Source organism: Papio anubis, chromosome 1 (assembly GCF_008728515.1).
Source record: "Papio anubis isolate 15944 chromosome 1, Panubis1.0, whole genome shotgun sequence".
NCBI lineage: Eukaryota > Metazoa > Chordata > Mammalia > Primates > Cercopithecidae > Papio > Papio anubis.
The window spans coordinates 124,070,765-124,082,863 of record NC_044976.1 but is presented as its reverse complement, the minus strand read 5'-3'; the positions used below and the strand labels follow the sequence as shown (position 1 = coordinate 124,082,863).

General features: G+C 50.0%; 1 protein-coding gene across 4 annotated transcripts in view; it reads left to right on the top strand.

Annotated features, from left to right (window-relative positions):
* Positions 1–12,099, top strand: part of LOC108581530 (protein S100-A7) — a 74,495-nt gene that overhangs the window by 15,994 nt on the left and 46,402 nt on the right. The window contains exon 1 of one of the 4 annotated variants that reach the window (XM_031652940.1): positions 11,211–11,285. The exons of the other annotated variants lie outside the window; for them this stretch is intronic. The gene's annotated coding sequence lies outside the window, so the exon portion shown is untranslated. Of the gene's footprint in view, positions 1–11,210; positions 11,286–12,099 lie in introns of those variants that run through there. 4 annotated transcript variants of the gene reach the window in all.

Here is a 12,099-nt window from a genome sequence, read left to right as displayed (position 1 = left end):
CTAAGCAGTGAAGTGGTGAAGGTTGAACAGAGTGGTGATATGATGAAAACCTGGACTTTAAGGAGACCTGGAGCCTGGAGAAGGGGTCCTGGAGTGGAGACAGAGCACCCCGCCGGGAGGCTGGTGCCCTGGGTGAAAGAATGAGGATGTGACCTGGGGTGGAGTGGGGTAGCAGGAAGAGGGCAGACGTGTGCCCAAGGATGAATATGCAGGGTTTGTTGGCTATAGGGTAACGGTGGGAAGGAGGTAGGACAGAGCTTAGAGAGGGGGTCTGGGATGCCTAGGTATGGCTCCTGGGTGGTCAGGATGCCAGTGATGACACGCCTGGAGACAGCTCCAGCTATCCTGACACCTAGGGACCTAGTCCAGGTGGTGAGCAGGGACAGACCAAGTGGAGCCTGAAGAGGAAGCTAGGAGAGGGGAGCTGTTTTGCCCCACCCCATTATAGGCAGTGCCTAGGGGGAGGGAGTCAGGGAGGGGCTCACTGCTGGAGCTCGTCTTGCTTCATACCAGGAAGGGTGTGGCAGGAGAGCAGGGAGCAGACAAGGAGAAACCTGGTGAGCCAATGGCCATTGCTCAGTGGGCTGTCCAAGGAGATCCTTTCTCTGTCCTCTGAGCACCCAGCTTCCCTGCCTGTGTCCTCCCTGAGTCCAGGGGACAGCAGCCCAGCCCTCTGTCCAGAAGAATGAGGGAGGCTGGGGAGGGCCCCAGGGGACCCCTTTCCAGTCCTCCTCCACAGGAAGGAAGAGCCACAGCATCAGAAAGCCCTTCTCCTCCCTCCAGGCTCAGTTTAGGGTTTTCAGCTAGGAAGAATCCTACACAGATGCCCCCCTCAATGAACGCCTCTTCCCCGGCCTCCTCTTATGGCCTGTGGTGCCTACTCCTCCTCTGGGAGCTCTGCGCCTCGCATAGGAAGCTGCAACCTTTAGTACCCTGGCACTGAAGAGTGCGGATGCAGCTTTCCTGAGCCAGGCTGCGTGGCTCTGAAGGCTTCAGGTGGCGGTGCAGTCCTACACCCAGGAGAGGGGAGGGATGGGCCCTTCAGTTCTGATCATTCTCTGCAGCGTGCAAAGCCTGAGACTGAGTTCCTCATGGGTTACCTAGGGCCTTATGACTACCACAGGCCTCAGTGCTTTTGCTTCTGTGGGCGCTTTCCTTCATAGAAAACTGTTAAAAATAACATTTCATGACTGCATTGGTATAAAGACAAATACAAGCCAAGATGAATTCACTATGACAGATTCATTATTATTATGTTCAAATTCCTCTGCTTGTAAAAGAAACGAAAATTAATCATTTTGTTGGGCCTCAGGGCTATACCTCCAGTGCCTAATGGGCGCCCATCCTGCCTGGGGGCCAGCACACCTCACAGGGCAGGTGGGTGCAGAGGGAAGGAGGTGGAGGTGTTTCTTTTTTTTAGACGGAGTCTCGCTCTGTCACCAGGCTGGATTGCAGCGGTGTGATCTCGGCTCACTGCAACCTCCACCTCCCGGGTTCAAGTGATTTTCCTGCCTCAGCCTCCCAAGTAGCTGGGATTACAAGCGCGCGCTACCACGCCTGGCTAATTTTTGTATTTTTAGTAGAGATGGGGGTTTCACCATATTGGCCAGGATGGTCTCCATCTTTTGACCTTGTGATCTGCCCGCCTTGGCCTCCCAAAGTGCTGGGATTACAGGTGTGAGCCACTGCGCCCGGCCTGAGGTGTTTCTTCTTAAGGAAAAATAGCCTACACTTTCTTCCTTTTTAAAAAATATTTTATCGAGATATAATTCACATACTGTAAACCTGACCCTTTAGAAGTGTACAGTTTAGTGTTTTTAAATGTATCCAGAATTGTATAACCATCATCGCTGTCTACTGTCAGCATATTCTTATCACCCCCAAAGAAATCTATTACCCCTTATCACCCACTTCTCATTGCTCCCTCCTCCTGGGAGGGAGGTGACAGAGACAGACCCTATCTCAGTGCCAGCAATCCTGGCATTATTGTGGCTCTCAACTCCCTCTGAGCTTCTTTACTTTACAAGGGTCACTCCATTAGCTCTGTGCAGTTCTGTCTGAAGCATTGAATTATTTGGCTCAAGCTCCAAATAGCTTCTTTCCAATTCCCACATTTCTCTCTCCCTGAGCAAAGGAGGGTACAGGAGATCTCACTTATCTCTTGCCGTCCTGGAAAATCCAGCTGTCCAATCAACTGGGCCGGGATCTAGAACATAGCTCACTATGCATGTGGCATGTTGTCATACCTCTACAACAGCACCTGATCATAACCACCTGTTTACCTGTCTTTCTGCACCTGAACCTGTCTGTCTGTGTGGGAACCTCCCCTGGCACAGTGGTCCACGCAGGCTCAGTAGTAGGGGTGCAGTAGAGCATAATGGTTAGAGCTCAGATTTTGGAATAAGGTGGAATCAGGTTCAACTCCTCCCTGTGCCATTGCTAGCGATGTGACCATGGGCAAGCTACTTAACCACTCTGATCCTTAATTTTGTCATCTTTAAGTGAAGATACACTGGCTGGGCTTGGTGGCTCAAACCTGTAAATCTCAGCACTTTGGGAGGCTGAGCTGGGAGGATTGCTTGAGCCCAGGAGGTCAAGATCAGCCTAGGGAACATAGTAAGATCCCGCCTTTACAAAAAATTTAAAAAAAAAAAAAATAGCTGGGTGTGGTGGCACGCAACTGTGGTCCCAGCTACTCCAGAGGCTGAGGTGGGAAGATTGCTTGGCCTACAAGTTAGGGACCGCAGTGAGCTGTGATTGCACCACTGCATTCCAGTCGGGGTGACAGAGACCCTGTCTCAAAAAACAAACAAACAAACAAACAAACAAAAAACAAAAAACCCAAAAAAACCAAAAACCAAAAACAAAAAAAACCCCGACAACACAACAAAGATTCCATCTAGACTGTGGACTTTGCAAGGGCAGAGCCCCGTTAGTCTTGTCACTCTGATATCCTAAAACCTGACCTCAACAATGGAAAAAAAAAAAAAAAAATTTTGCCACAGGGACTGTGGGTAGGGAGGGGTGGAACAAAAGAATGTAAAATTCAGTTTGTCACCATGTGAGGTTATTATTTTGAAGAAAACAGTAAGAAAAACAATAGAGTCAAGTTAGCTGAGCCAAGCACAGTGGAGAAATGAACCCATTGCTCCTTGGACCATCTGTTCATCTTGAACACCTGGGGATGAGGGAACAGTTAGGGAGGAGGGAGGCTGCCTGGGACACCTCTAGGAGGATCTGGGCAAAGGGAGAAGTGATGGAGCTGGGGTGGAGCTCATCCACCCCAGCTGGGTGGGAGGGCGGTAATGGAGTGAAAGGCGCCGGTGAAGCCTGCCGCCTGGTGGAAGACGTGAGTGTTCCTGGACAAGAGGCTGGTGGTTGGGGTGCGAGCAGATGTGCCCACTGTGGTGGGCAGTTGGCTTGGCCTTCCCTGAGAGAAGGGAAGTCTATTGCATGGGGCAATAAACTTAGAAAATTTGAAAAGATGCCATGACAGATACAAAAATAACACAAAAAATTCAAAATTCTACCATCCTAACAGCGATTTCCAGTCGGGTTTTCATGTTATCTTCCCGTGCCTCTGGCTTGTGCATTATTATACTCATGGAGAGTGTACCATTTGTCATTCTACTGCTTTTGTTTGACCCAGCGACATGAATCTGCCCCTCCCACCATATGCATTAGAGGCAGCTCCTCTCTGCCACCCCACTAGGCGTCCCGGGTTCCCTTTCGTTGTATAGTTATCCTAGGGATGCAATGGAAAACTATTCTCCTAGTGTGCATGTGTTGTCTGTATTAGGGTGTCGACTGCCATTGGACGGCACCGCTCACTGGGCTGGCAGCTGGTGGGTGCTTGGAGCAGAGAAAGAAGTTTCTACTCACAGGAAGGCTTGAGCAGGGACTAGCTGGGACCTCAGGTGCTGACAGTGAGAAAGCTGAGGGGTCAGCCATGAGGGCTAGTTCTACCCTGTCTCCTGGGAACCCACCAAGGCCCTTTGCCTGGTTCCTTCTCTTGCTCTTGCCCTGTGGCCAGCACCCCTGACAACAAATGCCATGCTCTGGCAATTCTCCAAGTCTGGCTCGTTCCCTGTCCTCCGCTGCAGACTCCCCTTTCCTTCTGTACTTTTCTGGCTCCTCCAGAATACACCCCCTGCCGACCCCGCTGCCTTCATCCCTCCATTCCAGAAACCCTGTCCTAACTCCAGCTTTGATTAGTAGCAATACTGGTGTATGTGTCTGTTTTTGCACAAGCACCCTGCTGTTTTGGTTAAAGTTGGTTAACCAAGCTTTAGCGGTTGCTCACTACCTGGGTGATGGGACAATTAGCATACCCCAAACATTGGCATCACACAATATACCCTCGTAACAAACCTGCACATGTACCCTCTGAATCTCAAATAAAAGTGGAAAGTAAACACGCAACCTCATAGCAACAGAAAAACTGGTTGAGATTGGGAGGGCTCATTCCTAGCCGTTGTTTTATGGGAGAAAAATGTCAATACCTGTATCTTGGTATTTGTTTCACACATTAATAAAATACTGGGGTGAATACCTGTTTTATATGTAAAAGTTTTCAAAATTTACTGCATTAAAAAGCACTGGAGGCCGGGCGCGGTGGCTCAAGCCTGTAATCCCAGCACTTTGGGAGGCCGAGACGGGTGGATCACGAGGTCAGGAGATCGAGACCATCCTGGTTAACATGGTGAAACCCGTCTCTAAAAACTAAGCCAGGCGGTGTGAGCGCCTGTAATTGTAGCCTTCTTTCGGGAGGCTGAGGCAGGAGGAATAGTGTGGACCCGGGCCGGGCTTGCAGTGAGCTGAGATCAGCCACTGCCTCCCAGCCTGGTAATGACAGACTCCGTCTCAAAAACACTGAACTATGTATTTGTCTTATTTTTGAAAAATTAGAAAAACACTACAAAATATCAAATACAACACAAACATTTCAAATCTCCAGCCAAGCAAAAGGCCCCAAGTGCCTGCTCTCAGTCTCTTAGGTGAGGGAAGAGACTTACTAATAGTCTGCCCTGAGGAAACCACTCCCCGGAATGGGTCCAAACACCTCCCTTTCCCCCCAAAACAGGCATTTCTATTTTCCTACCAATTTTCCTAGGAAGGCATAATTACCATTGGGATGACAACACACAGACCCTTCCTGCTGATGTTCAGCGTGTGCTGATGTCCCTTACTTCTGGACATTCTGGGTGTCCTTTCCTCCCCCTAGTTACAGATTGCTTGTGCAAATACGTTAATAAATTCCGCTTGTAGCTGTGAAATTATTAAGAGTGTGAGTTATTACAGATCGTTCTGTGGCTAGAGCTCAGCGCTGGACTCTGTTTCATGTTTTGAACAGTGCCCTTTGTGTGCAGCTCAGAGCCACAGTGTTAGTTTAGGAACATACAACTCTACCATGCAATGCGTGATCAGGAAACGGTTGAATTTGGTGAGTAACAACTCTGTCAGAGGCCAGGCCCTGTGGCTCACGCCTGGAATCCTAGCACTTTGGGAGGCTGAGGCGGGAGGATAACTTGGGCCCAGGAGTCTGAGACCGGCTTCGGCGATATAGTGAGACTTTGTCTCTACAAATAATTAAAAAATTAGCCTGGTGAGGTAGTTTTCTCCAGTGGTCCCAGCAACTCAGGAGGTTGAGGTGAGAGGATCACTTGAGTCCCAGAGGTCGAGGTTGCTGTGATCATGAGACTGCACTCCAGCCTGGGTGACAGAGAGATACCCCGTTTCTAAAAAACAAAACAAAACAAGACAAAACAAACAAAACAAACAAGAAACAACTTTAAAATGTTTAGAAGAAAATATAGAAAAAGATCGTTATGACCTTGGGGGTGGTGAAGGTTTCCTTAAGCAAGAAGAAAGAACATAGCCCAGAAAAACGCTTTACTGCATTTAAATTTAAAATTTACGTTGATCAAAAAGCACCATTAAAAATACAGAGCTAGACCCTGCCTCAAACAACAACAAATAGGCAAACAAAAAACTTTCCAAGAAACTGAGAAGAATCTTAAAAAAAAAAAAAAAAAAAAATCTGTGGGTGTGGGTGTGTGTCAATCTCCCCAGCCTCCTGCCTCAAATTTAGGAATAACAATCAGACTTCCCCGCACCTTTTTTCTTGGTTCTCCCATTTGAGGTCAGGGCCTGGGCCTGGGAATGAGGGAGCCCATAAGGTCAGGCTGACCCGGGCCCTGGACGCTGGCATCTACCCTTCATGTGGCAGGAGACCAGGCCAGCCCGGGGCTGCCACTACCGGTCCTTTGGCTCCCCCTGCCGACCATCCAGTCTCCACTCGGCGTGGTCTTGCCTGCGGAGAGGCCTGAGGGGGTCAAGCAGAGTGCTGGGATTGCCAAGGGAGAAACCGATGGCCAGATGTTTGAACAACAGCTGGCTGGAGCAGAAGCCAGACCCCATTGCTCTTCTTTAGGGTCAAATCTCCAGTCACATTGCCCCAGTGATGGGCAGCCCTGCCCTGTAAGGAAAAGGCTGAGCTAGACTTCTCAGTCCCAGTTTGTCTTCCATACTGCTGTTACATTTGCCTTTTTGGGCTGGGTATGGTGGTTCACACCTGTAATCCCAGCACTTTGGGAGTCTGAAGAGGGTGGATCACTTGAGGTTAAGAGTTCGAGACCAGCCTGGGCAACATGGCAAAATCCTGTCTTTACTGAAAATACAAAAATTAGCCGGGTGTGATGATGTATGCCTGTAATCCCAGCTACTTGGGAGGCTGAGGCAGGAGAATTGCTTGAACCTGGGAGGTAGAGGTTGCAGTGAGCCAAGATCATGCCACTGCACTCCAGCCTGGGGGACAGAGTGAGACTCACTCTCAAAAAGCACCAATCAACCACACAACAACAACAACAAAAAGAAAACATTTGCCTTTTTGGCTAACAATACTGGTCTGTAGCTTAAAATCCTATATTGGCTTCCTATAGTGCCCATAGAACAAGTTCTGACTCCTTAGGCTTGCACCCAAGGCCCTTCTCAATTTTTCCTCAGTCTTTTCTTCTGTTCATTTTTTCAGCAATTTGCCCCCTTCCCTAAGCCTGGATCTGTGCCTTGGACAGAGATATTTTTAGAGACAAAAGAAACCTTTGCTCCAGTTATGTGTAGAGAAGGCTGGAGTTATGACAACATGTGAGTGCGAGGTGTTATTTGGCCTGATGGCTCAGGCAGAGGAATAACAGATTATGATCTGTTTGAAAGTTTAAACTGGAAACAAACAAAATGCACCATAGCATAATAAAGCCAGTATTAATATTTTACAAAGAGGATGTTGAAGTTGTATTAATAGGGGGATGTGCTTCCTTTGTGTAGAAATACTGATTATTGTGGTGAGTGGTGTTTGCCAAGCACCAAAGTGAGGATAAAACATCCACTAGCCCCATTTCTATGGTGCCAAATGCAGCGGCCTCCCTGCAGTTTTGCTAAGGACACCCCCTGCTGGCAGAAAGAGGGAGCGTGGCACACATGCCAGACACTCGCCCTGGTCTCCTGATCTTGCCATGCCCTTCTGCACCTCCATGATCTGTTCATGCAATTTCTTCTGTCTCTTGGTATCCTCCTCCACCCCCAGGCTTCCATACCTAGCTCAAATGGGACCTTCTTGGTGACAACTCAGGTCCCTGTGCTTCTCTCCTATTGTACCCAATATACTCCTCTACAGTTGTCCTTAATACACCCTAGTGAAAGCATCAGTGTACAAGCCTGGCCCCCTCCACTTCCCCTTTCTTCTACTTCCCACCTCCTGTTATCCAGACCAAAGGCTACTCGGAGTGAGGGACAACGTCATCCTCATCTTCATTTAGCACAGTTGCCACATGGTGGGCACTCAGTAAATCTTTGCTGGCGGATGAACACACTTCCACATGGTGGAGGGTTGTGGAATAAGGGCAGAGGAGAGTTCCTGTGAAAGGTGTTTTTATGTTGTATTCTGACCCACACAAATCTTGGAAGATGAGTTCAGCTCTGAGGCAAAGAGGTGAATTGAATATTTGAGATCAGGCCCAACAGACAGGTCTCAGACTGCAGGTGCTAGGCAGAGGGTGTCCGCCAGTCATGATCGCAGGAAGGCAGTGAGGGCTCAGTCCTGCTGAGGAAGCCAGGGTGCTGGTTCACTGCTGTGTCCCTCACACCCAGCTCCATGCGTGGAGCACAGCATGTGCTTGCTAATCACTACCAACTTGTTGAGTGCTCAGGACATGGTGGCGTGCAATTGGAAACAAAACTCAATTCTCTTCAAATGTGCTCCAGTGAACCCACATTCTTATTCTTTTTTTTTCCTGGATGCAAACTTGGCAGGTCCCATAGCTTTTCTAGTCAATCTTAGGCCTCAATTTTCTTTTCTTTTGTTTTTTTTTTTTGAGACGGAGTCTCACTCTGTCACCCAGGCTGGAGTGCAGTGGCGTGATCTCGGCCCACTGCAACCTCTACCTCCTGGGTTCAAGCGATTCTCCTGCCTTAACCTCCTGAGTAGCTGGGACTATAGGTGCATGCCACCATGCCTGGCTCATTTTCTTTTCTTTTTTTTTTTGTATTTTTAGTAGAGACAGGGTTTCACCGTGTTAGCCAGGATGGTCTCCATCTCCTGACCTCATGATCCACCCCCCTCTGCCTCCCAAAGTGCTGGGATTACAGGCCTGAGCCACCACACCAGGCCAGGCCTCAATTATCAGGCTGTGAAAAGTCTGGCCTGAAGTTCAATCTCTTGTTCTCAAAGGCCCTCTCTTGTCTGGACTGGCGCTTGCCCTGCAGCAGGGAAGGGCAAGTGAGTAGCTTCTTCACTGTCTCCCCTCTGTCCTTTCAGCTCTCCTTCCCCACACCGTGTGTCCTCTGGCTCTTCTAAGTGGGGGAAGCGGGAGGAGAGGCAGTGGTCACAAAGGTCTTCTCACTGGCATGTTTACAATCTGGCTTTCGTGGCCTCCTTGGGTGGTGGATACTTGAATGCTGACCCCTGGGGCGGCCTTCCCAACTCATGATCTCCTGATGTAGATGCTGCTTTCTTCAGGTGGCCTCCCGGCCCCTGCCCATGGCTTCCAGGAGAAGTCTCCACACAGACTCCTAGAGGGGTGGCCCTGTCCTATAGGCAGGCTCCCTTTGTGGGGATCCCTATCTGGTCACAGGACCCCAGCATTGCTCCAACATCAGTCGGCTTCAGCCTCACTCCTTCAGCCTCACGCCTCTTACAGACGCTCTCCTCATCTGCTTTGGGGCAGGCAGCCTCTTGCCTTTGGACTTTTATAGGTGTGAGTCCGGAAGCATTTCCAGTATCCTCCAATTCTACAGGACACAGCCTATGCCCTCTGAGGGGTTCTCTTACAGCTCTTCTCACTTGGTTGAAGGGGGAAGGAGGCAGCTTGCCCTTCTCCGTGGAGGTGGGGGTGGGCAGCACGTGGCGCCCTCCCCCTCCCCCTCTCTGAGCAGTCCCCAGCCTTTCCTTTCCTTGAGGTGAGGGGTAGATAAGTCACTGAACTGTGTTTTCGATTCACCTCCTACCTAGAAATTTCTCCATAGGTGGTCAAAAGCCTCTCTTAAGAATATATAGAAACTCAATGCCCTTTGTCCTCAGCTTTGAGACCACCATAAAAAAAGAGCGGGTGACAAAGTTCTATTTTAGCATTCCGTTACATAAGGGTTTGTAGAATGAATTGTGAACAACCGGACTTAGAATAACGGGGCCTGGGGGTGAGGTCTGCTTCCAGGAGGGCTTCTGGGTGGGAAATGGGGCTGTGGGAGTGGAAGGGAGGGGTGGCAGGGGCAGCAGGGGAGCCGGCTCCAAACCCCCAGGCAGACGTCTGCTTGAATCTTGGCTTTCTTTTTTCTTGGTTATGTGTTCTTGGGAAAGTCACTTGTTCTCTCACATTTGCCTCATCTCTAAAATCGGGACTATTACAGTTAGGATTAAAGAGATAATGTCTACAGGACACGCTTCACTCTGGTAGTGTCATTTTTGTTATTCCTACTCCTTGGGTGTGTGGGGGGTCTGTGCCAGCAGGAAGGGAGTAGGTGGGGTGCAGGCTTCTTGGCTCTGCTGGAAGCACCAGGAGGAGGATGGGTAGGAGGAGGGAGACATGGGGGGAGGGATTCAGTGCAGAGGTGAAGCCAGTTTCTGGCCCCTGGGTGGAGTGGCTGCTGTGGGAGAAAGCCGTCCCCACTGAGTGTGTCCTCACCCTGTGCCTCACCGACAGCCTTCTCATTCCGTGACTGTGTGGGAGACCCAACTCAGCCTCGGGCCTGGCCTCTGCAGAGTGGCCCTCGTGGGCAGGGTCCTGTGCCCTCTGAGACTTCTGGGTTTCTTTCTTCCCCCTTCCCCTCTTCAGGGCCAGCTGCTGCTCTCTGGCTGACCCGTCACAGGGATCTGGGCCTTGACCCAGGCAGCTGACTCATGTGCTCTTTGGATTCTCTGGCAAAAAATGTCGCAGCCTCCCCCATCCTGGTCTTGGAAATGAAAACTCTTGTTCAAAGAGCTGGTGAAGATAGTCAGCTGCACACAGCTGTTGGGTCAACTAGGACCAGGTGGCAGGTGTGAAAGGGCTCAGTAAGTTCAGAGCGTCCTGCAAAGGGCCGTGGAAGCTAGCTGGTCTTTGGTGTCATTCCTGCATTCATTTTCACCAACACAGGTCTGACTACCATCTCTTCCTGTTTCTGATAACCTCATTCCTAGTGGAACGTTCTCTCCCCATTTTTAGTGGTTCTGGTGGTGCTCCCAATCATGCTGCCTCACTCCTACCTGTCACAGCACAGGCCTGGCTGATCCGAGAGCCCTGTCCCCTGATGCCTGGCACCCTGACCATGCCTACCCTGCTCAGCCCCTTGTAGTCCTATGACAGAGGAAGCAACTGAGAGGTGGTGACTGATTGCCTGTGCGGACCCGGGTGTCATGTGGCTGTGCATACAGGGGTGATGTAGCAAGAAGGGTTTTGTAGTTGAGAAAAAAATTGAATTTGGAAGCCAGAAGTTGGGTCCGGGTGATGTGGTTTCCTAAAGACACTTTAGAGACCATGTGATATGGTTTGGCTGTGCCCCCACCCAAGTCTCAACTTGAATTGTATCTCCCAGAATTCCCATGTATTGTGGGAGGGACCCAGAGGGAGGTAATTGAATCATGCGGGCCGGTCTTTCCTGTGCTAGTCTCATGATAGTGAACAAGTCTCACGAGATCTGATAGGTTTATTAGGGGTTTCCACTTTTGTTTCTTCCTCATTTTTCTCTTGCTGGTGCCATGTAGGAAGTACCTTAATCCTGCCAAGATTCTGAGGCCTTCCCAGCCATGTGCAACTGTAAGTCCAATTAAACCTCTTTTTCTTGCCATTCTTGGGCATGTCTTTGTCAGCAGCATGAAAACGGACTAATACACCATGTCAAGTAGCTGTGCTGGAGTTTCAGTAAGACAAAGTTGAGAACATGAGGGGAAACTGGGGGGCCTGTTCAGCAAAGATTCCCCCAGGCTGACATCCTCCGGAATGTTCTGAGGAAATGGCGTTCTCTGGGTCTTTTGCAACAAGTACCAACTTCACACAAGTGAGGCATCAGAGGGCTCTTTTCTCCAAGCCTCAAATCCAGCTTCTGTGATGATGTCACTCTGGCCACAATAATTATTGAAGAGGTGGGCATGTGACCTAAATTGGGCCAATCAGGGCCCCTTCCTGGGGGAAGGATGTGAGGGAAAGAATGTCCTCTCTCCTTTGGATTGCTACCAGTGAATGACGAAAGCTGTCTGTCTCACAAAGAAGCCCTCGTAGTGTGGAGAGTACAAGATCTCCCAAGAAAGAGAGATGGAGCATCAATGGCATTTAGTTCCGGAGATGATTCTGGTTATCCAGGTCTTTATTGTCGGCTGGCGATAGTAATGATCCAGGATTTAGTGACTGTTCCGAACTCCTCGGTTTTGATCCTTCCCGACTTTTGACTTAGATTGATGACCGAAGCGCGCGCGCGCGCGCGTGCGCGTGGCGGCGGCGGGCGGCGGGCAAGGCGGCAAGCAAGCGCAAGGCGGCGCAAGCCGCGCCTGCCCGCCTGAACGGAACGAGATCCGATCCGACTGATCCGATTTCCTGAAAACCTGATCCTGATTGATCCGATCCGATGATCGAT